Source organism: Pristis pectinata, chromosome 2 (assembly GCF_009764475.1).
Source record: "Pristis pectinata isolate sPriPec2 chromosome 2, sPriPec2.1.pri, whole genome shotgun sequence".
Taxonomy (NCBI): Eukaryota; Metazoa; Chordata; class Chondrichthyes; order Rhinopristiformes; family Pristidae; genus Pristis; species Pristis pectinata.
The window spans coordinates 86,630,560-86,656,156 of record NC_067406.1 but is presented as its reverse complement, the minus strand read 5'-3'; the positions used below and the strand labels follow the sequence as shown (position 1 = coordinate 86,656,156).

The window sequence follows — 25,597 nt, the reverse complement described above, 5'->3', positions numbered from 1 at the left end:
ACCACTATAAAAAAGATGCTGATTTTATTTTAAAGAACGAATTCACATATGGGTTAATTTCAAGACCTTCACAGTTATTTCAAGCTGAATTGTGGTGGTGTGGCAGTCAAATACCTAAGGGCTGATAGAGTCCATTTTTTGGACAGTATTCCTAAATGGCAATTGTGGTATTAAGTCGAGCAAAGTGTGCTGACCAACCTTTTTTTTAATTGTGTTATATTATGTGAACGCAGCCTAGATGTCCATAGGAAATATGCAGCATGCAACATGGATTTAATGCCCACACAACAGTTTTGGAACTTAAGATGTAGGCAATCCCTTCACTCGACCTAACATAACTGAACACATGTTCATTAGCAGGGAGCTCCCTCCAACACATTGAAGGAATTATCCACTATTTCCAGGTTTGTTGCTGTTTATTGGTGGTGCTTGCAATTGTTTCAACTTACAAAAGTCTACAAGTACTGAAGGAATCTATAAAAAATTGTTTCTCCCAGACTTGGGTATGTCGGTAGGCATTGCCAGTAGAGTGCAGCATGGTAAGGAAAATGAACAGAAGGTATGCAAAGTTAGACAACGTGTTGGTAGAGGACGGGGGAATGGAAGGGAGAAAGGATCTCGGCAGATTGTTCGGGGAGTAATTCTCTTGCTTGAATCTCAGTGAAGAACAATACGTGAGTTGCAGTTCCTCACTTGGATAGTTTTTATTGAAATCGTTCATATACTGCAGCAAAAACTACAACTTCAAAGCAGGACATACACCATTTTCTGAGTCCTATATGTCAACTCTAGTAGATATGGAAAGTGAGAGGGGTTCTATTTCTTCACTATCCAGCTAGTATTTTACTTTGAAGAATTTTGAATTTTAGATAAATAACTTTTGTTAATTGTTGAGGGAGTTATCAGCAGATTTGGTCATTGGAAAATCTTCCATGAAAATGAATTATGAAGATAATGATATAATGAAGTTCCTCCTAATGTATTGAGATTTCATTAAGTGGGAATTATGCTTTCCTTTGTGTTGTTGTATTTTCTGGAACAACGTTATAAGATATGATATAAGATATCTTTATTAGTCACAAGTACATCAAAACACACAGTGAAATGCATCTTTTGCATAGAGAGTTCTGGGGGCAGCCTGCAAGTGTCGTCAGGCTTCCGGCGCCAACATAGCATGCCCCCAACTTCCCAACCCTTACGTCTTTGGAATGTGGGAGGAAACCGGAGCACCCAGAGGAAACCTACACAGTCAAAGGGATAGCGTACAAACTCCTTACAGACAGTGGTGGGAATTGAACCCGGGGCACTAGCGCTGTATTAGTGTTACGCTAACTGCTACACTACTGTGCCTGCCCCACATGCTTTCCTATGTACTTTCAGAGTAGTTGAGTGAACAAGGACAACTAAAAGTGACAAACAGGTCATTTGAAAACACCTTCCTAAATCTGCTTAAGTGGTTGAACTGTCAGGAAATGATACAATTAGCTCATTGTGGGGAAAGTATCTGGAAGAAATAGAGCCAAAGTACAGACAACAGAAACTATAAAGATCTGCAAGTTGCAGTTGATGTCAAAGGGGAAGATGCATTATGTGCCGATGGGTTATGGTAGTGAATATTTGTGTGTAAGAAATGGGTCATGTCTCTAATAAGTGATTTGTGGCTGAAAGGTTGAATACCATCACCTTTACCATGCTTGCTGCGAGGATATTCTGCATTATTCATCAGTGGTTTGCTGGCAGAGGATTCTTCAGCAGTTTAGTTGTCCCTGGTGAATGTGTTGCTTTGCATGGTACTCTCTGTGATCTCTCCGGCTCCTCCCGTGTTGTTCCACTTCCTCATCTGATGTATCCAGCAAATTAAAGCATGGCTATCCACCTGGACTGCTCTGTTCTGTATCACTGCTGTCATTATGGTGGATATTGTTATTATAAGCTGGATCCAAGCACAACCAAGTTTTCTATGGTTGGTATCAAAGAAGATTTCCCCCTCCCACCTCACCCTCCCCACCACCACTAGAAATAGATATTAACATACAGTAATATGGAATGTTGTTTGTAAGGATTTTCAGCCTGGAAACCAGTAAATTGGTCCAATACATCTATGAAGGCATTCAAGCACCACACAGCCTCAACTTTAAAACCATCAACATCTCAAATCCAGAAGCATTGGAAAGGTGTACAGACCTGCCATTAACACAGGTTGAGGTGAGAGGGTGGGGGAGGAGGTGGGGAGTGCTGTGTTCATCAATGCAAGGCTGTAATCTAGTCCTTTACTGTCTGAGTCACACACTTCGGGAGCCATGTGAAACCCTTAGCCCAGGAAGGCCAAGCCTCACTGACATTCAACATTCATGGTCAAATCAAGCTAATCAGATCTCAACTATGTTTAAAGCAAATGGGATCAAAGTTGACATTTGATTCCAGTCTCATCTTTGAAATCTTGATCAACCTCCCCATTTAAGGATTCCCATGATTACTTTAGACTCCACCTGCCCCCTCCTCACCCTTCCATTTAATTTACCTTCTACTGTTCCTGTATGTTCAGGTCTGATTTAATTAAATGAGATCTACAAGTCAAAATGGTTCAAACCACATGCAAGTTAGCTAGAATACACCTCTGATGAAACCTCACAGACCTGCTGTTCCCTTTCAGTCAACGTCAGGTCTACACTCTTTTGAAAATACACACACCCACACATGCACTTGCAAGGTATGAACTATCTGAGCATTTCACACAGGTTGATATCATTGCAATACTCAGCACTAGCATTTTGAACAATTTCTACCTATGAGTTCGACTTCCTCGGTGGATAGCATACAGAAATATATGGGATCTGATGTGAGATTAGGCAAACTGGGCAGCATTAGCAAGATCTTCCAAAATGAGTAAGGTTTTTAACATATCTTTATTAGTCACATGCACATTGAAACACACAGTGAAATGCATCTTTTTCGCACAGAGTGTTCTGGAGCAGCCCGCAAGTGTCGCCATGCTTCCGGCGCCAACGCAGCATGCCCACAACTTCCTAACCCGTATGTCTTTGGAATGTGGGAGGAAACCGGAGCACCCGGAGGAAATCCACGCAGTCACGGGGAGAACGTACAAGCTCCTTACAGACAGCGGCCGGAATTGAACCCCGGTCACTGGCGCTGTGATAGCGTTACGCTAACCACTACACTACTGTTGTTCACCTGGCTTGGCAGAGCACAGGCTATCATTTTGCTCAAGATGCTTCAAAAAACTTTACTGATGATAAGAGTTGGCAATAGATACTAGTTACCAGACAAGAGTAGTTCAGACCAATCAAAATGACAACTTTATTGGATTACACAGATCTCCTGCAAAGAGCAATAAGGCTCAGAAAGGATAATGTTGTAAGTTTAATTTATTGGAACAGGCCCTGGGATAATTTCTGTCTTATTTATGATGTGGCAAAAGTAAGTTTGCAGCTTTATTGGAGATGTTTCTTCTGTGACTGTAAAGCATTATCAGATCCCTCAGCGGAGTTTTGATGCAACATGCTGTATTTTCATTCCTGGCCATTTTGCAAAGGCTGCTGTCTGTAGTCTTCAGTCATCTATAAGATAGTCACACAAGTGATAATATCTTACTGTTAGTGTGGAATTATTATATGGAAGTGAAATAATTGAAAGTTGCTTGAAACATTTTGATTTAAAGCTGAATGTGCTTATTGATTGTCGGTGAACTACTCCACTGAGATAGAAAAGCAGTGAAGATGTCAGAGATAGTTAGGAACTTATGAATAACTACAAGAGTGATAAAGAAATAATCTCACACAAGTCTTGTTCCCTTATATCCTGGTGCTAGCTGAGATTCATCATTGATGCATTGGAGGAGCTTTTGAGCTGGATCTAGCTGTGCTGAGAGTCCTTAATGATGACACTAGGTGCTTGAGGTGGGGAGACCCTGAACAAGTAGCCTGAATCTGGATTAAGCAATTTTTAAAACTGAGTTACCTTTGGTTCTTATGACATTCAGCAGCCCAAGTTTCATCGTGCAGAGTGTTATGGTTGTGATAATAGGAATTCAGTAATTGAGTAACTGAGGGCAGCACGGTAGTGTAGCGGTTAGTGCGATGCTATTACAGCGCCAGCGATTGGGGTTCGATTCCCGTCGCTGTCTGTAAGGAGTTTGTACACTCTCCCGTGTCTGCGTGGGTTTCCTCCGGGTGCTCTGGTTTCCTCCCACATTACAAAGACGTACAGGTCGGTTAATTTGGGTTTAAAATGGGCTGCGCGGACTTGTTGGGCCGGAAGGGCCTGTTACCACGCTGTAAATAAAATTTTTTTAAAAATTTAAAAAATTTACATTCTATGCACAATATAATTAGGTTCCATTTAAATTAGAAATACAACCAAAATTATTTGGAGATACTCAACAGGTCGGGTAACATCTGTGGAGAGAAAAATGAATAATACAAGGTCAATGACAATACATCATTTTATTTTACTTTCCATTAACATTAGGCTGTCGGTGAAGGGGCAGTTCCAGTGCTGCTTCCTGCACATTGTTAGCAATCAACTAAGGTACTACAGTACACAATTAAAGGGAGCCATTGTGCATGGCAGATATGTTTATTACAATGCATTCTTGGGAAGATGTGGCTTGTTTGTGGATAGGCTGTTGGAATTGGAACCTGTCTCCCAGCCAAGTAAATATTGGCCTTCTGCTGCTCACCTTGCAGCCTGGCAACACGATGTACAAAACTCGGCCGCCTTCTGCTCAATTGAGCTTGAGCTAATGGCTCTTTGAAAGCTATATTTGAGAATTTAGAGGCTGTGCTTCATTCCTGACAGGCATTATGTTGGCAATAGCCCTGTTGATAGGTTTCAAAGTCATTTAAGTAACCATTTCCTTCAGCTGTCATAGCCCTTTAAATCCTGCTGTTCGTGTCAGTTCCATTCCAGATCAATGTGCAGGATATTTGAATCTTATGGTACTTTAATTAAGTCAACCCCTTGAGTTATGATCAACTCGGAGCACCTGACTGTGTGCAGATACAAAATGTACTTGGGATTTTATCAGAATGGAAATGGGTCTTGTTGAGGCTGTTTGGATGAATCTAACCAATGTGAAAAAAAGCTACAGATCAAACACCAACCATGTTATTGTACACTTGGGTGGGGAATTCAACAACAAAAAAAACAGGATCATAGCATCATGTTTTCAAGTTAAAGGAACCTCATGCTGTATTTAACTGCTGGCAACAGAATCTTCAATGTAATGATTCCAGCAACAATAAACTACCAATTAAAATATTTAATTAAAACAAAATAAAGCATTTAGCTTCTTTGATGATGGGTATTTGACTAGTTTACCAACTGGTGAAGCTAGCAGTAAACCTATGATTTCACAGTACATGTTAACAAGAGAACCACAGGCTCAAGAGATTTGCTGCCAAAATTACTCATTAGCTATTTCAGAAGGAGTTAGGAAATGATAGGACTCAATCTGAATGGTAATCGCTAGCATTTGATTTTGATTTTTTCTTATTTTCTTGCCTCCTGCCAGCCGCTGCCCACAGGGTTTGGGGGAGCTGGGATTCTCCCAAGAGGGAAAAAAATGTTACCTTCTTGTGTTCGATCATTTGCCTCTGGGAAGAATTGCTGACACTGCTGTGGCAACTGAAGGGCATTAATATTGGCCACACCTCCAGCAAAATTGTAAGATGCTCTAAATGCTGTTTCCATGTTTTTAACAGAAATGTTGACCAAAGTAAATCCCAGTGCATCCATTTATGATATGCTACACTTAATGACCTTTCCTCTCATTGCATTGAATTTTATAATATTCATTCTTTGGTTTCACATTACAGAAAAAGTGAAATCAGAATCAGAAGTATTATCACTGACTTAGATGATGTGAAATTTGTTGTTTTGCAGCCACAGTACAGGGCAAAGACATAAAATTACTATAAGTTACAAAAACAAATTAACAGTGCAAAACATAAAGAATGTCAGGGGTAAGTTTTTTACTCAGAGAGTGGTGAGTGCGTGGAATGGGCTGCTGGCAACGGTGGTGGAAGCAGATACGATAGGGTCTCTTAAGAGACTTTTGGATAGGTACATGGAGCTGAGAAAAATAGAGGGCTATGGGTAAGCCTAGTAATTTCTAAGATAGGGACATGTTCGGCACAGCTTTGTGGGCCGAAGGGCCTGAATTGTGCTGTAAGTTTTCTATGTTTCTATAATGAGGTGGTGTTCATGGGTTCATGGATCTTGATATTTGAGGAATTAATCTCCTTAGCTTGTGATTTGTAATTTCTGTGAGACAGAAAAAGGTGAATCGGATAGGGACTTTCGTGTAGCCAAATAAAGAAACACAAGCACTCCTTGAAATTGGAGGCGGGGATGGCAATTGGTGGTGGTAGGAAATGCAGTAAGAAAATTACTGAGGATTTAGTAGACAAATGGTTGGTGTGCAAAAAAGGTTCTGACCAGGATAAGGGAGCATTTATATTTGGACTTTATGTCATGCTGTTGACCAGGATATAAAAATATACCTGTGTTGCAAGATTGCTGCATGATTTTTTTTGTCTTAAAGCTGTGTGCCAGACGAATATCAAAGTTGTAAGCCAAAAACAAATGCAAGTCAAATCAATTGATAATCAATTTTCAGTGTGCCACTGAGTGATCAGAAAGCAGCTTGTTCAGCATCTGTCACAGAGCAATGATAGAAGGACTGGTACCCAAGGCTTGACCTGCACAGTGCACCTCCATCCACCAGGTGGATCTTTATGGAGGGTGATTCTTTTCATTTCTGATATATGAAAGAGTTGACGTTTGCTGCCCGCCTCGTGATGTGCACGCAGACTGAGCCACTCTGCATCATAGGAAGGTGCAGTCCTGATGAGTTTACTCTGTCTGTGTGTCTCTCTGCCAACAGAAAATGGAATGTGGTTAGTTCTCTGTGAATAGAGAGTTTCCATGACTTCTCCTGTACACCAGTGGATGGCACACTATGAGATATTAATATCTCCAGTTCCAGTCCGTGGCCATGGCGACCTTTACAGCTGGGATTGGGTTTTGATGGTTGAGCAGTTGGGGGATGGGGTGGGGGGGTTGCGGGAGAGTGAAAAGTGATGGATGGGCCTGTGCTGCAATTGGGGTTGGGTGGGGGAGGGGGAGAATCAAGGATTGGACCCATGCTCTGATAGGAGATGCGGATGATGGGCAGTGGCAGCTGGAGCAAGATTGCACCTGTGTTGTGTTTGGGATGGTAGAGGGGAGAAGGGAAATGAAGGGTCATTGCAGAAAACTAGTTGGGGCTCAGCACTGTATTTTGGAGTCAGGGAGGGGACCCAGGATCGTGTTGGAGGTTGGAAGAGAACAGTGTTACGTAAATGGCAGGGGTGGGTGGGGCTGTGGAGATCGATGCCTCCACTGAAGTTTTTAGGTGGGGGAGAAAGATTTGAGAAGGCTCGAGGGTTGAGAGAATTGAGAATTGGAATGATCAGAGGATCCATAGATCGTGGACTGGGCTTTATAGGGTGATGGGGTGGTAACAGGGTGAAATAGGTAACGGGATCTGCCCCAACATCACACTGGGAAGATCTACTTGACCCAACGGTGTGCCCTTCAGGCCAGCTAAGACTGCTTCCCCACCCCCCACCCCCCCAGCAATGCACTGCAAAGGGAGTGACATCCTCCCATGCACTGCGACATAGAAACCATGTCACAAGTACAAGTATGACGCATGCTAGGAAATGCTCTGACAAATTTCCAGAGTGACGTGAGATGACCCAGAAATAGTCGTTTTCATGTTCCGCTCCAGCACAAAATAGATTTTCATATGTAGAGTGCTGATTAAAATTAGTGTTATATACCTGACTTTCAAGTCCTTTTCTGTCAGAGATCTTGGTAGATATGCTATGGAATTGTCCCACGTTAATATCTCTTGATATTGTATTCAGTTTTGGTCAGCCTCCTATAGGAAAGATGCCATTAGGCTGGAAAGAGTACAGAGAATATTTATGAGGATGTTGCCAGGACTTGAGGGACTGAGTTACGGAGAGAGGTTGAGTAGGTTGGAACTTTTTTCATTGGAGAGTAGGAGACTGAGGGGTGATCTTATAGAGGTGTACAAAATCATGAGGGGCATCAATAGAATGAATGTGCATAGTCTTTCTCCCAGGGTTGGGGCATCAAGAACTAGAGGGCTTAGGTTTAAGGTGACAGGAGAGATCTGAGGAGCAACTTTTTCACTCAGAGAGTGGTCAGTATGTGAAATAAGTTGCCAGGGGAAGTGGTTGAGGCAGGTACATTAACAAGATTTAAAAGGTACTTGGACCATTACATGGATAGGAAGGGTTTAGAGGAATGTGGGCCAAATATGGGCAAATGGGATTAGCTTAGATGGGAATCTGGGTCAGCATGGACCAGTTAGGCTGAAGAGCCTGTTCCCATGCTGTGTGACTCTATGACTCTAAGATTTTCCTACCCCTGACATGACATTGAGAAGCCCGTGGCTATCAGACTTATCCCTCCCCCAGGAATTTGTTTCAGTTTCACACCTAACAATATTTTAACATGCTGACTTCTGGATAACCACTGGTGATGTGGCTCGCAACCTGTGTACTTGTACACCATCTGCATTCATTGAAAGCCATGTTGCCATGTTGGGTCTGGGAGGGGTGGGGTGAGAGCGGAGGTGCAGGAAATGGCAGAGATGTGTGTGTGAGCTCCCTTGACTACATTTGGGGGAAGCCCTGGTTAGAAAAGAAGTTGGACATCTCGGATGTCCTGGAGTGAAAAGCCTCATCACGGGAGCAGATGCGGTGGAGGCAGAGAAATTGAGAAAAAGGGATAGCACCCTTGCAAGAGACAAGGTGGGAGGAGCTGTAATCGAGGTAACTGTGGGCATCCGTAGGTTTGTAGAAGACGTCAGCGGATAAGGAATCTCCTGAGATGGAGACGGAAAGATCGAGGAAGGTCAAAAACCTCGGCACAATGCTGATGTCATAGGTGATGTCACGGCTCCCATGTTGAATTACTCCTGCCTGTATCACAGCTCAGGCTCACTTCCTCCATAAGTGCTAACAACTGCTCCAGGCAAAATGCACCATCCTTTAAGAGGTGGAAGCTGGTGTAAACTGTCACCAGGATGTGGTGATCCTAGGCTCCCTACCAATGTTAACAGTGGAGTTGTCACCGGTGCATGTTGCAACCTTTGTATGAGTAGGCTGCATAAGCTTGGAGTGCGACTTGAATTTCAGGTAACCATTGTGGGTACCAGAACACAAGTACCCATTTCATGAGACACACAAGACTGCAGATGCTGGAATCTGGAGTGAAAAAATGAGCTTCTGTGTCAGGCAGCAACTGTGGAGGGAAATGGATAGACGACATTTTGGGTCGAGACCCTTCATCTGGACGCATTTTCAGGAATTGTCCAACTTTGCCCACAAAGACATCAGGAAATAAAGCAGGGCATTCATACTATATTCATGAACTGAGTGCGGTGAAGGCTGCACAGGTTGACTCTGTGGTTAAGAAGGCATACATTGTATTGTCCTTCATCAATCATGGAATTGAATTTAGGAGCTGAGAGGTAATATTGCAGCTATATAGGACCCTGGTCAGACTCCACTTGGAGTACTGTGCTCAGTTCTGGTCGCCTCACTACAGGAAGGATGTGGAAGCCATAGAAAGGTTGCAGAAGAGACTTACAAGGATGTTTCCTGGATTGGGCAGTGTGCCTTATGAAAACAGGTTGAGTGAACTCAGCCTTTTCTCCTTGGAGCGACGGAGGATGAGAGGTGATCCTTGTTTGAAAGGGTATTCTAATTCCTGAGGGTATAGAAGGAAGGTAAAAGTGACATGAGGAAAATCTCTTTTACACAGCGAGTGGTTAGGAACTGGAATGCACTTCCAAGGGTACTGGAGGCAGATTTAATTATGGTATTCCAAAGGAACTGGATATGTATTGAAAGGGAAGAACTTGTAGGGCTGTGAGGATAAGGCAGAGGAATGGGACAAGTGTGATGCCTCCTGGAAAGGAACAATATGGGTTCAGCAGGCTGAATGGCCTCCTTCTGAACTGTAAAGTTTCTATGATTTCTTATTTAAAGAAATAATATTACCGCAATTGTGTTTCCGGTGGGGATTGATAATGATCTTTCATGATTCTTATTCAGATTCATCTGTGTAAACACACCGTCAGAAATTATTGATGTGTTGATGTGATTGACAGAGTTTAGTACAGCACACTGCACATAACACAATAATTTGAGCCAACCAATTCTAAATACATTAATGAAGCATGCCATAACTAAGTCAGCCAAGAAGTTAATATTTCTAGCATGTGTCATTTATTATCATTCAGCTGTTTCTATTTACCTGTTTGAGGCTGTTGCTCTGTGATTCCATTGCAACATGACAGTCTTTAAACTAGCTTCATAAAACTGTCTTCCTTTTAGCAAAATGAAGACAAAATTAATTCAAAACTATTAACATTGCAGCTGGTAGCAAAGTTGCAATCATTTTGGCAATGGTTGAGTTTTGCCACTGTGACTTGTGTAATTGAATTTATTTTTCTGGGAAGCCAGACATTGTTCATCCATCAGGTTGAAGGGCACACAGGCAGCAGATTCTGTACTTCCGTCGTTTCAGACATGTATTCAATATCTCCTGCAATCGCATTCTAGCCATACAGGCTGCCTGGGATTCATATTTCTGGTGGGTGCTTCCAGCAGCAGATCCCTGCCACTGCTTTGAATTGTTGATTGATTTTGTAACCTGCATTGCTTTGCTAATCATTAAATCTCACCCTCAACATTAAGCTGGTGTTCACAATTTTGAGAGTAATCTTTGATTAAATGCCAGACTTATCTGTGTACCATTCACTTCACAGGTCTTGGCTGATTCCAACTGATCTTCTTATTCTCTTTTTTTTTGTATAAATTCAGCTTACACTGTCTTTTTCAACAGGAAATCAATAAACTTTTTTGCAGCTAGGTTAAATGTGTTCATGGTCTGTTTTGCATGGGCAAAAAAGTGTAATCTGTGTTGACTCAATAGGGGCAGACCAGGTACTGAGTATGAGGAAGTTTGGTGGAGGCATTAAGTTGAAGCAAAATCTACCCTTTCAGATGAATGTCAAATATCCCGTGGAAATACTTCAAAAGGGGCAGGGGGGTTTCTCAATGTTATCTTCTCTAATATGTATCCTCACTTCAGTCGTATCACTGTTAAACACATTGACTGGTCAGCACCTCAGTGATGTTTGTAACACTTTGCTGTACTCATTTTGATTGCCCTATTACCCATATTACCACTGTAATCACACTCCAACAGTACTTAATTAGAGGTCATAAAAGGTGCAATAGAATTATTACTGCTGGTGAAATCTGGTGCTACATTAAAAATGCAAAGATCATTCTATTATTTATGGGGCCAGCATGTATAGATCTGCGGGGATGCCACAGAGGTGATCCACTGAAGCAAATCATTGCTATGCATGAAAGCCCGGAGTATCTGTGGCATTGTCTGTGGGAGAAAATATACTGACCATCTGCCAAAGGTGAGAAGAGCAATGGGAGGTAGAAATAACAGTAGAGATAATAGAGCAGCAAAGAAAGGAATATTATGGACAGACTCTTCACAATGATGGATTATTAGAAACTGCATTAAAAAATAGAAGTAGATGCCCTCTAGTGATTCACAGAGGAGTCAGAAAGAATATAGCCACCAAATCAAAAGAGGAAATATTAGGAAGATTGATCAAAAATCAGGTCAAAGAGAGTCTTACAAAAATGGAGAAGGGATTTTCAGAGTGTGAAGTTGAGGGGACAAAGTGAAGGGGTGCAGGTCTGGGGGAAGAGTTGTGGGGCTGTAAGAAGTTAGAGATTGAGATTATTTGGGCCCTATAAAGGTATAGAAATGACAGGAGGTTCTGTGGACATGAACGAGAATCCCGGATGGTATGTTGCCTCCCAGGTGCCAGGGTCCAGGATGTCTCTAATCAGGTCCACAGCATTCTTGTGCAGGAGGGAAAGCAGCCAGAAGTCGTGGTACATGTTGGTACCAAAAACATAGGTAGAAAGAGGGATGAGGTCCTGAAAAGTGAGTTTAGAGAGCTAGGCAGGAGGCTGAAGAACAGGACTGCAAAGGTAGTAATCTCGGGATTATTGCCTGTGCCATGCAACAGTGAGTATAGGAACAGAATGAGGTGGAGGATAAATATGTGGCTGAAGAATTGGAGTAGGGGGCAGGGATTCAGATTTCTGGATCATTGGGACCTCTTTTGGAACAGGTGTGACCTGTACAAAAAGGATGGGTTGGACTTGAATCCCAGGGAGACCAATATCCTGGCGGGGATGTTTGCGAAGGCTACCGGGGAGAATTTAAACTAGAATTGTTGGGAGGTGGGAACCAAACTGAAGAGACTGGACAAGAGGCGGTTGGCTCTCAAATAGAAAAAGCTTGTAGACAGTGTGAGAGGGAGGATAGGCAGGTGATAGAGAAGGGACACGCTCAGACCGACGGTTTGAGATGTGTCTATTTTAACGCAAGGAGTATTGTGAACAAAGCGGATGAGTTTAGAGCGTGGATCAGTACTTGGAGCTATGTTGTGGTGGCCATTATGGAGACTTGGATGGCTCAGGGTCAGGAATGGTTGCTTCAAGTGCTGGGTTTTAGATGTTTCAGAAAGGACAGGGAGGGAGGCAAAAGAGGTGGGGGCGTGGCACTGTTGATCAGAGATAGTGTCACGGCTGCAGAAAAGGTGGACGTCATGGAAGGATTGTCTACGGAGTCTCTGTGGGTGGAGGTTAGGAACAGGAAGGGATCAATAACTTTACTGGGTGTTTTTTATAGTCCGCCCAGTGGTAACAGGGATATCGAGGAGCAGATAGGGAAACAGATCCTGGAAAGGTGTGAAAATAACAGAGTTGTTGTGATGGGAGATTTTAATTTTCCAAATATCGATTGGCATCTCCCTAGAGCAAGGGGTTTAGATGGGGTGGAGTTTGTTAGGTGTGTACAGGAAGGTTTCTTGACACAATATGTAGATAAGCCTACAAGAGGAGAGACTGTACTTGATTTGGTTTTGGGAAATGAACCTGGTCAGGTGTCAGATCTCTCAGTGGGAGAGCATTTTGGAAATAGTGATCATAATTCTATCTCCTTTACAATAGCATTGGAGAGAGACAGGAACAGACAAGTTAGAAAAGTATTTAATTGGAGTAAGGGGAATTATGAGGCTCTCAGGCAGGAAATTGGAAGCTTAAATTGAGTACAAATGTTCTCAGGGAAAAGTACCGAAGAAATGTGACAAATGTTCAGGGGATATTTGTGTGGAGTTCTGCATAGGTACATTCCAATGAGACAGGGAAGTTATGATAGGGTACAGGAACCGTGGTGTACAAAGGCTGTAATAAATCTAGTCAAGAAGAAAAGAAAAGCTTACAAAAGGTTCAGAGAGCTAGGTAATGTTGGAGATCTGGAAGATTATAAGGCTAACAGGAAGGAGTTTAAGAAGGAAATTAGGAGAGCCAGGAGGGGCCATGAGAAGGCCTTGGCGGGCAGGATTAAGGAAAACCCCAAGGCATTCTACATGTATGTGAAAAGCAAGAGGATAAGACGTGAAAGAATAGGACCCATCAAGTGTAACAGTGGGAAAGTGTGTATGGATCCAGAGGAAATAGCAGAGGTACTTAATGAATACTTTACTTCAGTATTCACTATGGAAAAGGATCTTGGTGATTGTAGTGATGACTTGCAGCAGACTGAAAAGCTTGAGCATGTGGATATTAAGAAAGAGGATGAGTTGGAGCTTTTGGAAAGGATCAAGTTGGTTAAGTTGCTGGGACCAGATGAGATGTACCCTAGGCTACTGTGGGAAGGGGTTGCTGAACCTCTGGCAATGATCTTTGCATCATCATTGGGGACAGGAGAGGTTCCAGAGGATTGGAGGGTATTTATTCAAGAAAGGGAGTAGAGCTAGCCCAGGAAATTATAGACCAGTGGTTGGTAAGTTGATGGAGAAGATCCTGAGAGGCAAGATTTATGAACATCTGGAGAAGTATAATATGATTAGAAATAGTCAGCATGGCTTTGTCAAGGGCAGGTCCTGCCTTATGAGCCTGAGTGAATTTTTTGAGGATGTGACTAAACACATTGATGAAGGAAGAGCAGTAGATGTAGTGTATATGGATTTCAGCAAGGTGTTTGATTAAGTAACCCATGCGAGGCTTATTGAGAAAGTAATGAGGCATGGGATCCAAGGGGACATTGCTTTGTGGATCCAGAACTGGCTTGCCCACAGAAGGCAAAGAGTGGTTGTTGACGGGTCATATTCTGTATGGAGGTCGATGACCAGTGGTGTGCCTCAGGGATCTGTTCTGGGACCCTTACTCTTCGTGATTTTTATAAATGAACTAGATGAGGAAGTGGAGGGATGGGTTAGTAAGTTTGCTGATGACACAAAGGTTGGAGGTGTTGTGGATAGTGTGGAGGGCAGTCAGAGGTTACAGCGGGGCATAGATAGGATGCAAAACTGGGCTGAGAAGTGGCAGATGCAGTTCAACCCAGATAAGTGTGAAGTTGTTCATTTTGGTAGGTCAAATATGATGGCAAAATATAGTATTAATGGTAAGACTCTTGGCAGTGTGGTGGATCAAAGGGATCTTGGGGTCCAAGTCCATAGGATGCTCAAAGCAGCTGCACAGGTTGATTCTGTGGTTAAGAAGGCATACAGTGTATTGTCCTTCATCAATCATGGAATTGAATTTAGGAGCCGAGAGGTAATGTTGCAGTTATATAGGACCCTGGTCAGACTCCACTTGGAGTACTGTGCTCAATTCTGGTCGCCTCACTACATGAAGGATGTAGAAGCCATAGAAGGAGTGCAGAAGAGATTTACAAGGATGTTGCCTGGATTGGGCAGCATGCCTTATGAAAACAGGTTGAGTGAACTCAGCCTTTTCTCCTTGGAGCGACGGAGGATGAGAGGTGACCTGATAGAGGTGTATAAGATGATAAGAGGCATTGATTGTGTGGATAGCCAGAGGCTTTTTCCCAGGGCTGAAATGGTTGCCACAAGAGGACACAGGTTTAAGGTGCGGGGGAGTAGGTACAGAGGAGATTTCAGGAGTAAGTTTTTTACTCAGAGAGTGGTGAGTGTGTGGAATGGGCTGCCGGCAACGGTGGTGGAGGCGGATACAATAGGATCTTTAAAGAGACCTTTGGATAGGTACATGGAGCTTAGAAAAATAGAGGGCTACAGGTAAGCCTAGTAATTTCTCAAGGTAGAGACATGTTCGGCACTGCTTTGTGGGCTGAAGGTCCTGTATTGTGCTGTAGGTTTTCTATGTTTCTATAAATATGAACATTAACATTTTAAAATTGAGGAATTGGGAAGCTAAGAAGTTAGTCCAGGTTAATAAGGATAGAAATGATGGTTGGTCAATGGGATGTGGCCAGCAATATCCTTGAGTAAGCTAAAGTTTATGGAGGGGAGATAAGGAGAGGTTGGCGTAATCAAGTCTGAAGTTGACCAAGCATGCATGAAGGTCAACACTATTTGTTTTGGGGCTGCCTGCCTGCCTTCTGTGATGTCTGCACCTGGATCGCTCTAGAGAAAGGAACACCCAGTACCCATTGGTGTACCTGGGAGCTCTGTGTCTTGATTTACGAAGGTTTTTACCTCGGTCTTTCAAGAGCTTATCCTGCAAGGGGGGACTGAGAACACTTTTTGCTGGAAATGAGTTCCTTGTGATTAGTGTCATGTTGACTTTTTTACTCAACTGCTTTGTTTGAACTCTAGAAGACAAGCTTGCTTGAACAAGACTTAAGTATGTTCTCAATATTCTCTTCATCACAAGTTATGGAGGTATATCCCCCAACATAGTGTGAAGAGTTGTCTGTACTTCAACAAAAAAAACTGCCCAGGCATTGTTTCATGCTGAGTTCTGAACATCCCAGCAACAAACTTCTTTATATCTTCTTTAACCATTCTGACTGATCTCTCAGCTGCTCCATTTGAAGCTGGATGATATGAAGGAATGAGGGGATGTTTGACATCATTCTGTTTCATGAAGTTTGTGAACAGAATAGATCAAAACTGGGAGCCATTGTCAGAAGTGAGCTCTTTAGGTAAACCATACAATATATATGTAGAATCCAGCTCATCTGAGTATGTTCAGTCATGATACATGAACTCATGTGATTCACTGCAATCCACTTTTGCATCTCCATCAATTTGTACCAGGAAATTGGCATTCCCTTTCTCATGCAAGTCTCTTAGGTGGTTGAGTGGTCTGTAACCATGATTACAAAGGGATTTTAGGTAACATTTTCTTAAACTGATGGCAAGTACTGCATTTGGTTTCAGTGATTTGTGTCGCTATTCAAAATGTAGAACCCACTTTCTTCATGTCAACTCGTAGCTGTGGGGACTTGCATGGGCTTTATGAGGGATATGCCAAACAATTTTTGTTTTAATTTCTATTGGGACCTCCCTCAACTCTTTCTCTGGCATGTTGGTGACTGTATTTGTGCTGGTTCCTGTATTCGTGCTGGTTCCTGTATTCATACAGAATTTGAAAATTTCGTCACCTTTGCCACCAATTTCCACCCTGCACTCACTTTCATACAGTCCATCTAATTCCCTTTCTGGATCTCTCCATCTCCATTTTAAGGCAAAGGCTGTAACAAATGCTCATTACAAGCCACAGACTCCCACAGCGGACTTGACTATACTTCCTCCCACCTTGCCTCCTGCAAGGATTTCATTCCAATCTCCCAGTTTCTCCATTGTATTCACTCCAATGGTGAGACTTCCCACACAGATGCCTCTGAGGTATCTTCTTTCTTCCAGAACCAAGGCTTCCCCTCCACCATAGTTAACAGAACTCTTGACCACATTCATCTGTATCCCACACCTCTGCTCTCAACCCCTCTCCTGAACAGAGCAAGAACAGAGCTCCCCTGGTCCTTACCTCCACTCTACCAGCCTCTGCACTCAATGGATCATTCTTGGCAATATCTGCTACTTTCAAAAGATTCCACCACAGGACACATTTTCCCCTGCCCTTTTCATATTGCAAAGGGGCCATTCCCTTTGTGAGTCTCTGGTCCACACTTCTCTCTCAACCAACCACTCCCTGTGGTATGGCACTCTCCCATGTAACTGTAGCAGATGCCACACCTGTCCTTTCACCTTGTCCCTTCCCACCATCCCGGGGCCTAAACAGTCTTTTCAGGTGAAGCACTGGTTCAAATGCATTTAGGGAACATAGAACAGTACAGCTCAGGAACAGGCCCTTTGGCCCACGATTTTGTGCCGAACTAATTAAACTAGTAATTAATAGCCCAACTGAACAAATTCCTTCTGTCTCCACTTTCTGCACATTCATGTGCCTGTCTAAAAGTCTCCTAAACACCTCTATCATGTTTGTCTGATAATGTCTTCTATCATGTCCTGCCTCCACCAGCGCCCCGGCAGCACATTCTAGGCACCCGCCACTCTCTGTGTAAAACAAAAACTTGCCCCGCACATCTCCTTTTGAACTTGCCCCCTTCACCTTCAATGCATGCCATTTCTTCCAATCTAGTGTATTTGTTGCCCACCATGTGATCTCCACTACTTTGGAGAAAGCAAGCACAATTTGGGTGACTGCTCTGCAGAGCACCCGTGTTCAATCCACAGTGGCAATTCAGAGCTCTCTATTGCCCTGCCACTTTAACTCTCCATCTCACTCCAACTCTGACCTATCAATTCATGGCCTCCTGCATTATTAGCAACACCTCTCCTGTGTGGGCACATTGCAGCCTTCCGGACTTGATATTCAATTCTACAACTTAAGGTAACACGTTTTGTCTGTTGGTATCAGAATGGGCCAGAAAAAGAGAAAATGCTTGAAGCACTCAGCAGGTCAGGCAGCATCTGTGGAAAGACAAACAAGAGTTAGCATTTCAGGTTGAAGACCTTTCATCAGAACTGGGAAGGAGAGAAAACAAGTTTGTAACAAGCTGCGGGGAGGGTGGGAGAGAGATGTTGACAACATCAGTCATATTGGTGCTGTTCTCTCTCTCCATTTGCACAGTCTGATCTTCCAGGCATGTCCTGCAGCCCTGCATTATAAACCTTTTATAGTCTTTGTCTGTGGTCTCACTCTCTATTCGCTTTTATGGACTTGAGAGGACCATGTTCTCCCTCCCTACTGCTCCCTTTAATCCATTGATCAGGTGAGGTCATTTATAATTTAGCTCTAGGGCAAATCAAGCCTTACCCTATCATTGATATTCCCTTTGTTGTTGACCTCTCTCTCCCACCTGCCCTGCAGCTTGATACAAACTTGTTTTCTCTCCTTCCCAGTTCTGATGAAAGGTCTTCAACCTGAAATGCTAACTCTTGTTTGTCTTTCCACGGATGCTGCCTGACCTGCTGAGTGCTTCAAGCATTTTCTCTTTTTTTTGTAAACAAAGTTGCTGGCAATTGGTTTCATTCTGACTATTACTCCGTGCACAGTATAAAGTCTGGGCAATATCTTCTCTCGAGGTGTCACGAATGACCACTCTCTGACCCGACTTGTTGCACCCCTGCTCACGTGACAACCTCAGACTGAGAACAGTTTCATTTCTGCATCTGTACACTGGTCAAATCCTGTCTATCCTTTCACTGTCTGTTCACAGATCCTTTTTCAGTACTGGTTCTGGGTCTTGTCTGTGATTGTCAGTCATTGGAAAGTCCTCATTGATCACATTTAATGTGTAGATCATATTCTCACTTACATCATCAGAGTTCTCACGCGGTGGCCTTGACAGAGCATTCACAGTGTTGTTGGGCTTGGAACTCCTGCACTCTATTGAAGTGTCATACTGCAACTGAAGTATTACACATCTCTGCATTCTTGATGCTGCCCTAGTTGGTATCACTGAGTCTGGACCCAATATCATTCCTAATGCTTTATCACCTGTTATTATGGTAAAGGGTCTGTCTAGTAAAAAAAATGGTATTTCTTGATTCCAAATACTTTCCATCTGCTTCCTTCTTAGTTTGTACGTAACTGTGTTTTCTCCTTGTGAGAGTGTGAGAAGCAAAAGCAATGGGTTTCTCTTGTCCAGCATCCAACCTGTGGCTTATTATTGCATCCAATCACCATAACCTGATGCATCACATAGCAGTCTCAATTTGTATATTGTATTGTAATGAATGAAAACTTTACTTGCTAATCTGCTCTTGCATTCATCATATGCAACTTAACAAGTTCATTTCTAGGAGCTGTAACAAACTGTTGTGATAGCAGGGCACACCCAAAGAGTAGAGAAAATACCTAAGGAAAATACCTGACAAAACACCTCACTAAATCCCATGATATTGCAGTTTAGTGTTTCTCTTCACAGTTTTACTTGGAGAAAATAAGATCAAGGTAGAAAAAGAGCAAGAGAGAGCAAAAGAGCAAGAGCTCCAACCATGTTCTTGGTACTATATTTCCTGCACAAAAAGCATTCACAGTATAGAATGTATACTCACATCATACTATTTGGCCAATATGGTGATGCACCACACAATTCAGCAAGGTATTTTGCTTACACTTCAAAATGATTCTGACTGACAGAAATAATGCTTCAGTGGTAGAAAGTGAGGATGCTACAAGCAACTGGTGACTGTAGTTTTGATAACAAAGGGCTTTTTTTTGCAGAAGAGTTTGAAGAATATCAAAGAGTCATAAATGTAAGTATTGTCTCCTTGATGGTTATCCCTAAAGAGTGCTGATGGGGGCATCACTAGATGGCCCTTGTAGCTTTAGACTACTCTTCAGTGAGAAGTTAATAATTAGAATATTGTTTTATCCTCCCTGACAGCTTGTCTGACAAAATAGAAATTATTTATGTTATTATCTCATGAACTGATCATTAAGACCAGCTTTCCATTTACTCTCATTTAATCTATTAATTAGTTACCTCACGGGAGATCTCTCAGAGCACCGTAACTGTAACAGTTACATTTGCAACACTTGCCATTAAGGTAATTATCATCCCAGAATATTGGTGACATTTGGAGAACCACTGTGGCATTTAAAATTGAAAATGTTGAAAAGGTTACCATTTTAGAGAAGTTCCTACAGTTCCATGTTAGGAAACCTTTAAACTTTACAAAGGAAAATGGAGACACATTTTCTAGCCTGCTGGATGTTTCTACATTCACATATGTTTTCAGTGAATATGGAGCTGACTGCTGATAATGGGCTGGATTCTGCAGGGCAGGCTGCCTAATGCAAATTTCCAAGCTTACAGCCGGCTGCCCGGCAGTGATTTCATGAATGTTCTTTGATGACTGGACTTCAGTGGAATGATATAAAGCTGTGCCACTTACCCCTGGGGAAACCTGCTGAAAAAAACCTGAAGCATGGAATGAACCTCCCACTGATTACAAGGGGTGGGGGGGGGAAGGACAGTTGGAAAGAATGAAGGCGTTAAACAATTAAGTGTTTTGTGCTTAATATTTATCTTTTAATCATGTTACAACTTTTTAATAGTTTGATTAATTTTTAATAGTTTTGGGACATTTGTGAATGTTAGAAACACATGTAGAAGTTTGACTGCTTTGACCGCCAGCCAAGATGTTTTAACACATGTCAAAGCTTTTTTCAGAAACTTCAGTTGCCACCACACCCTCTCACCCTAACCCACATATGATGGGATTTAAGAGCAAAAAGCCTCACAGCAGCACAGATCCTCGCTATTACATTTTGAACTGACACAGTAGGAACCTCTCAGCAGGAATGTGAGAAAGACATCTTTTAACCCCAATTACAAGTGCAGATAGCCCTCTGTTCACCAGGAATACCATGGTGACCTTCTCCCTCTCTGTCAAGCAATCCTTAAGGCTGCTCATTTCTTCTACTACCCTTACACCGAGTAAATTGTGGTCTTGGTTACTGTTGGAACAAAGACCCCTTATATAGCCCTTATAAGACCCAGTGCCAGTGAAGGTAAGAATATGATGAATAGGTAGAAAGGGAGCGATCACTCTATTGGGAGTATTCTGCTGACCCCCCCAATAGCAGCAGAGATGCTGAGGAGCAGAATGGGAAGATTTTGTAGAAGTGCAAAATTAACAGGGTTGTTGTCATGGGTGATTTCAACTTCGCTAATACTGATTAGCGCCTCCTTAATGTAAAGGGGATAGATGGAACAGAGTTTGGTGTGTACAGGAAAGATTCCTGACACAGTATGTGGACAGGCCGACTGGAGGAAAGGCCATACTGGACCTGGTACTGGGCAATGAACCTGATCAGGTTTCAGATCTCTTGGTGGGAGAACATTTTGGAGATAGTGACAATAACTCCTTGACCTTTACCATAGCCTTGGACAGGGATAGGAGCAGACGATATGGGAAAGTATTTAACTGGGGAGGGGGAATTATGATACTATTAGGCAGGAACTTGGGAGCGTAAATTAGGAACAGATGTTCTTGGGAAAGTGCAGAGCGGAAATGTGGAGGTTGTTCAAGGAATACTAACATGGGGGTCTGGATAGGTTTGTCCCATTGAGGCAGGGTAAGGATGGTTGAGTGAAGGAACCATGGTTGACACGAGATGTAGAATATGTTGTCAAGAGGAAGAAAGAAGCTTACCTGAGGTTTAGAAAGCAAGGATCAGGCAGGGCTCCGGAGAGTTACAAGGTCGCCAGGAGGGAGCTTAAGAATGCACTTAGGAGAGCTAGAAGGGGGCATGAGAAGTCCTTGGCGAGTAGGATCAAGAAAAACACCAAGGTGTTCTACACGTATGTGAAGAGTAAGAGGATGATTAGAGTGAGGGTAGGACCAATCAGGGATAAAAGAGGAAACGTGCCTGGGGTCGGAAGAGGTAGGGGAGGTCCTTAATGAATACTTTGCTTCAGTATTCACCGGAGAGAGAGACCTTGATGTTTATGAGGATGGCGTACCACAGACTGATATGCTGGGGCATGTCAACATGAGGAAAGAGGATGTGCTGGAACTATTGAAAAACATTAGCATGGAAAAGTCACCGGGGACGGATGGGATATATCCAAGATTATTGCGGGAAGCTAGGGATGAGATTGCTGTGCCTTTGGCAATGATCTTTGCATCCTCACTGGCCACAGGAGTAGTGCCAGATGATTGGAGGGTGGCAAATGTTTTTCCTTTGTTTAAGAAAGGGAGTTGGGATAACTCTGGGAATTACAGACCAGTGGGTCTTAATTCAGTGTTGGGCAAATTACTGGAGAAGATTCTTAGGGACAGAATTTATGGGCATTAAGAGAATCATAGGCTGATTAGGGACAGTCAGCATGGCTTTGTGAGGGGCAGGTCATGCGTCACGAGCCTGATTGAATTCTTTGAGGATGTGACAAAGCACATTGATGAAAGTAGAGCAGTGGATGTGGTGTACATGGATTTTAGTAAGGTGTTTGATAAGGTTCCTCATGGAAGGCTTATTCAGAAAGTCAGGAGGCATGGGATCCAGGGAAACCTGGCTATGTGGATTCAGAATTGGCTCGCCCATAGAAGATAGAGGGTGGTGGTAGATGGAGCGTATTCTGCCTGGAGGTCAGTGACCAGTGGTGTTTCACAGGTTCTGGGACCCCTGCTATTTTTGATTTTTATAAATGACTTGGATGAGGATGTAGATGGGTGGGTTAGTAAATTTGCTGATGATACAAAGGTTGGTGATGTTGTGGATAGTGTAGAAAGTTGCTGTAGATTACAACAGGATATTGATAGAATGCAGAGCTGGGCTGAGAAGTGGCAGATGGAGTTCAACCCGGATAAGTGTGAAGTGATACACTTCAGGAGATCGAATTTGAAGGCAAAATACAAGGTTAATGGCAGGACTCTTAACAGTGTAGAGGAACAGAGTGACCTTGGGGTCCACGTCCATAGATCCCTCAAGGTTGCTTGCAGGTTGATAGGTTTGTTAAGAAAGCGTATAGAGTGTTGTCCTTCATTAGTCGGGGTATTAAGTTCAAGACCCACGAGGTGATGTTGCAGCTCTTTCGAACTCTGGTCAGACCACACTTGGAGTATTGTGTTCAGTTCTAGTTGCCTCATTATAGGAAGGATGTGGAAGCTTTAGAGAGGGTGCAGAGGAGATTTACCAGGATGCTGCTTGGATTGGAGAGCATGTGTTATGAGGATAGGTTGAGCGAGCTAGGGCTTTTCTCTTTGTTGAGAAGGAGGATGGAGATGATTTGACAGAGGTGTACAAGATGATAAGAGGCATAGATCGAGTGGACAGTCAGAGACTTTTTCCCAGTGTGACAATGGCTAACATGAGGGGACATAATTTTAAGGTGATTGGAGGAAGGTATAAGGGGGATGTCAGGGCTAAGTTTTTACACAGAGAGTGGTGGGTGCGTGGAATGCACTGCCGGCAGAGGTTGTTGGGGCAGATACATTAGGGACATTTAAGAGACTCTTAGATAGACACATGAATGATAGAAAAATAGAGGGTTATATGGGAGGGAATGGTTAGATGGATCTTAGAGCAGGATAAAATGTCAGTACAACATTGTGGGCCAAAGGCCCTGTACTGTGCTGTAGTGTTCTATGTTCTATATATCAATCACTTTTCTGCCCTCACTCTCTCTGTGGCTATGTCCTGTGTCCTACCATTGAAACCAGCTATAATATCAGCTCTGCCAGTCCAGTGGCAGAACATTGTTGTTGGTCACCTTGTTAATTCATATTCTTCACTAAATTAGTACAGCAGCAAGATGTACAGGGCCCAATCCCTTTCACCCCATGATGCAGCCCACCATATCCATATCTGAGCAGTAATTATACTTTAAAAACTTCATTGACTGTAAAACATGTTGGGGTGATTTGAGGCTTTAAAGAGAGAAATAAAAAAAAACTCTTTTCCTTACCCAGTGCTATCAGGTAAAACATCCTAAGTGTTAATATAATGCACCTTTCCTTTTACTGCCAATCTGTGTGTGGAAGTAAGCTAGTTAAAGGAATTACCACAACAAATGTGGCAATTTAAACACATTTGAGACCCACTTCCTGCTCTCTTAACCATTTTAAGATATCTTTATTTGTCACATGTACATCAAAACACACAATGAAATGCATCTTTTTACATAGAGTGTTTTGGGGGCAGCCTGCAAGTGTCACCACTCCTCTGGGACCAACATAGCATGCCCACAAATTCCTAACCCGTACGTCTTTGGAATGTGGGAGGAAATCGGAGGAAACTCCTGGTAAACCTCTGCCAAACCAACTTCCATGTTATCTGCTGTTGCTGATAGTTCCCTCTCCTCATTTATGTGTCTCCTCTTTAGTTTCTACCTCTTCACCAAAAAAACTTTAGTCCTTTGTCCTTCAAACCAGACCCATCTTCAATCTGCCTTCCTTTTTCAAAGTCTACTGAGATGCTGAAGCTCCCAAATCCAACCTCACCATACCCAGAATGCCATGTTTGAATCAGACAGCTTTACAACTGAAGTGGGTCTTATCAAATTTGCTAGTGAAACTCTCTGTGATTGTGACTGGGGTAATAATTCCTCTTTGTCCTCATCAACCTATCTGCAGCCTCAAGATAAGTTCACAACATCATCTGCTCCTCTCCCTCAACACTCCCAAAACCATTTCACCATCAGTCAAGCAGGTGGGACAACACTCTCCTGATTCTATTTTCTGTCTATTCAGTCACGGCCAGAGTACTACGTGTGTTGACTTCAGTTCCCACTCCTACCCTGCTACTTTTGGTATGCCCAAGCTTAATCAAAGACCCCTCCGACCCTGGCATTCTCTCTTCTCCCCCCTCCCATCGCGCAGAAGATAAGCATGTACCACCAGGCTCAAGGACAGCTTCTATGCCGCTTCTATCCTGCTGTTATAAGATCATTGAATGGACCCCCAATATGATAAAATGGACTCTTGACCTCACAATCTATCTCATTATGACCTTGAACCTTATTGTCTATCTGCACTGCACTTTCTTTGTAACTGTAACACTTTATTCTGTATTCTGCTATTGTTTTATCTTGTACTATCTCAATGCACTGGGTAACGAATTGATCTGTATGAATGGTAAGCAAGAAGTTTCTTACTGTACCTCAATACATGTGACAGTAATAAACCAATTTACCAATTTCTGTTTCTCTTCTCCAGACTTTTACCAAACCACATCATTCAAAAATACTCAGTTGTCATGTGTATGGTGATAATATTCAGTTCTATCTCACAATCAACTCTCTTAACTGTTTTAATTTATCACACGGTTTACCTCACATCCAGCAATGTTGTGAGCATGCCATGTTGAGTTGTGGGCATGCCATGTTGGCGCTGGAAGAGTGGCAACACTTGCGGGCTGCCCCCAGAACACTCTATGCAAAAGATGCACTTCACTGTGTGTTTTGATGTACATGTGACTAATAAATATATCTTACCTTATCAATGGATAAGCAGAAATTTCCACCAACAAAAACTTTATTGATTTATTTATTTATTCATTCATTTTTTTTAGATCTGGGTTTCACTGGCAATACCAGCTGTAATTACCCATCCATAAATGCCTCTGAGAAGGTGTAGATAAATTACCTTCTTGAACTGCTGATGAAAGCATGTCCCACAGTGCTGTTGAGGAGGGTGTTCCACGAT

At 42.7% G+C, this 25,597-nt stretch overlaps 1 protein-coding gene across 1 annotated transcript in view; it reads left to right on the top strand.

The window, feature by feature from the left end:
• Nucleotides 1-25,597, top strand: part of arhgap24 (Rho GTPase activating protein 24) — a 391,296-nt gene that overhangs the window by 196,084 nt on the left and 169,615 nt on the right. The gene's annotated exons all lie outside the window — the stretch shown is intronic.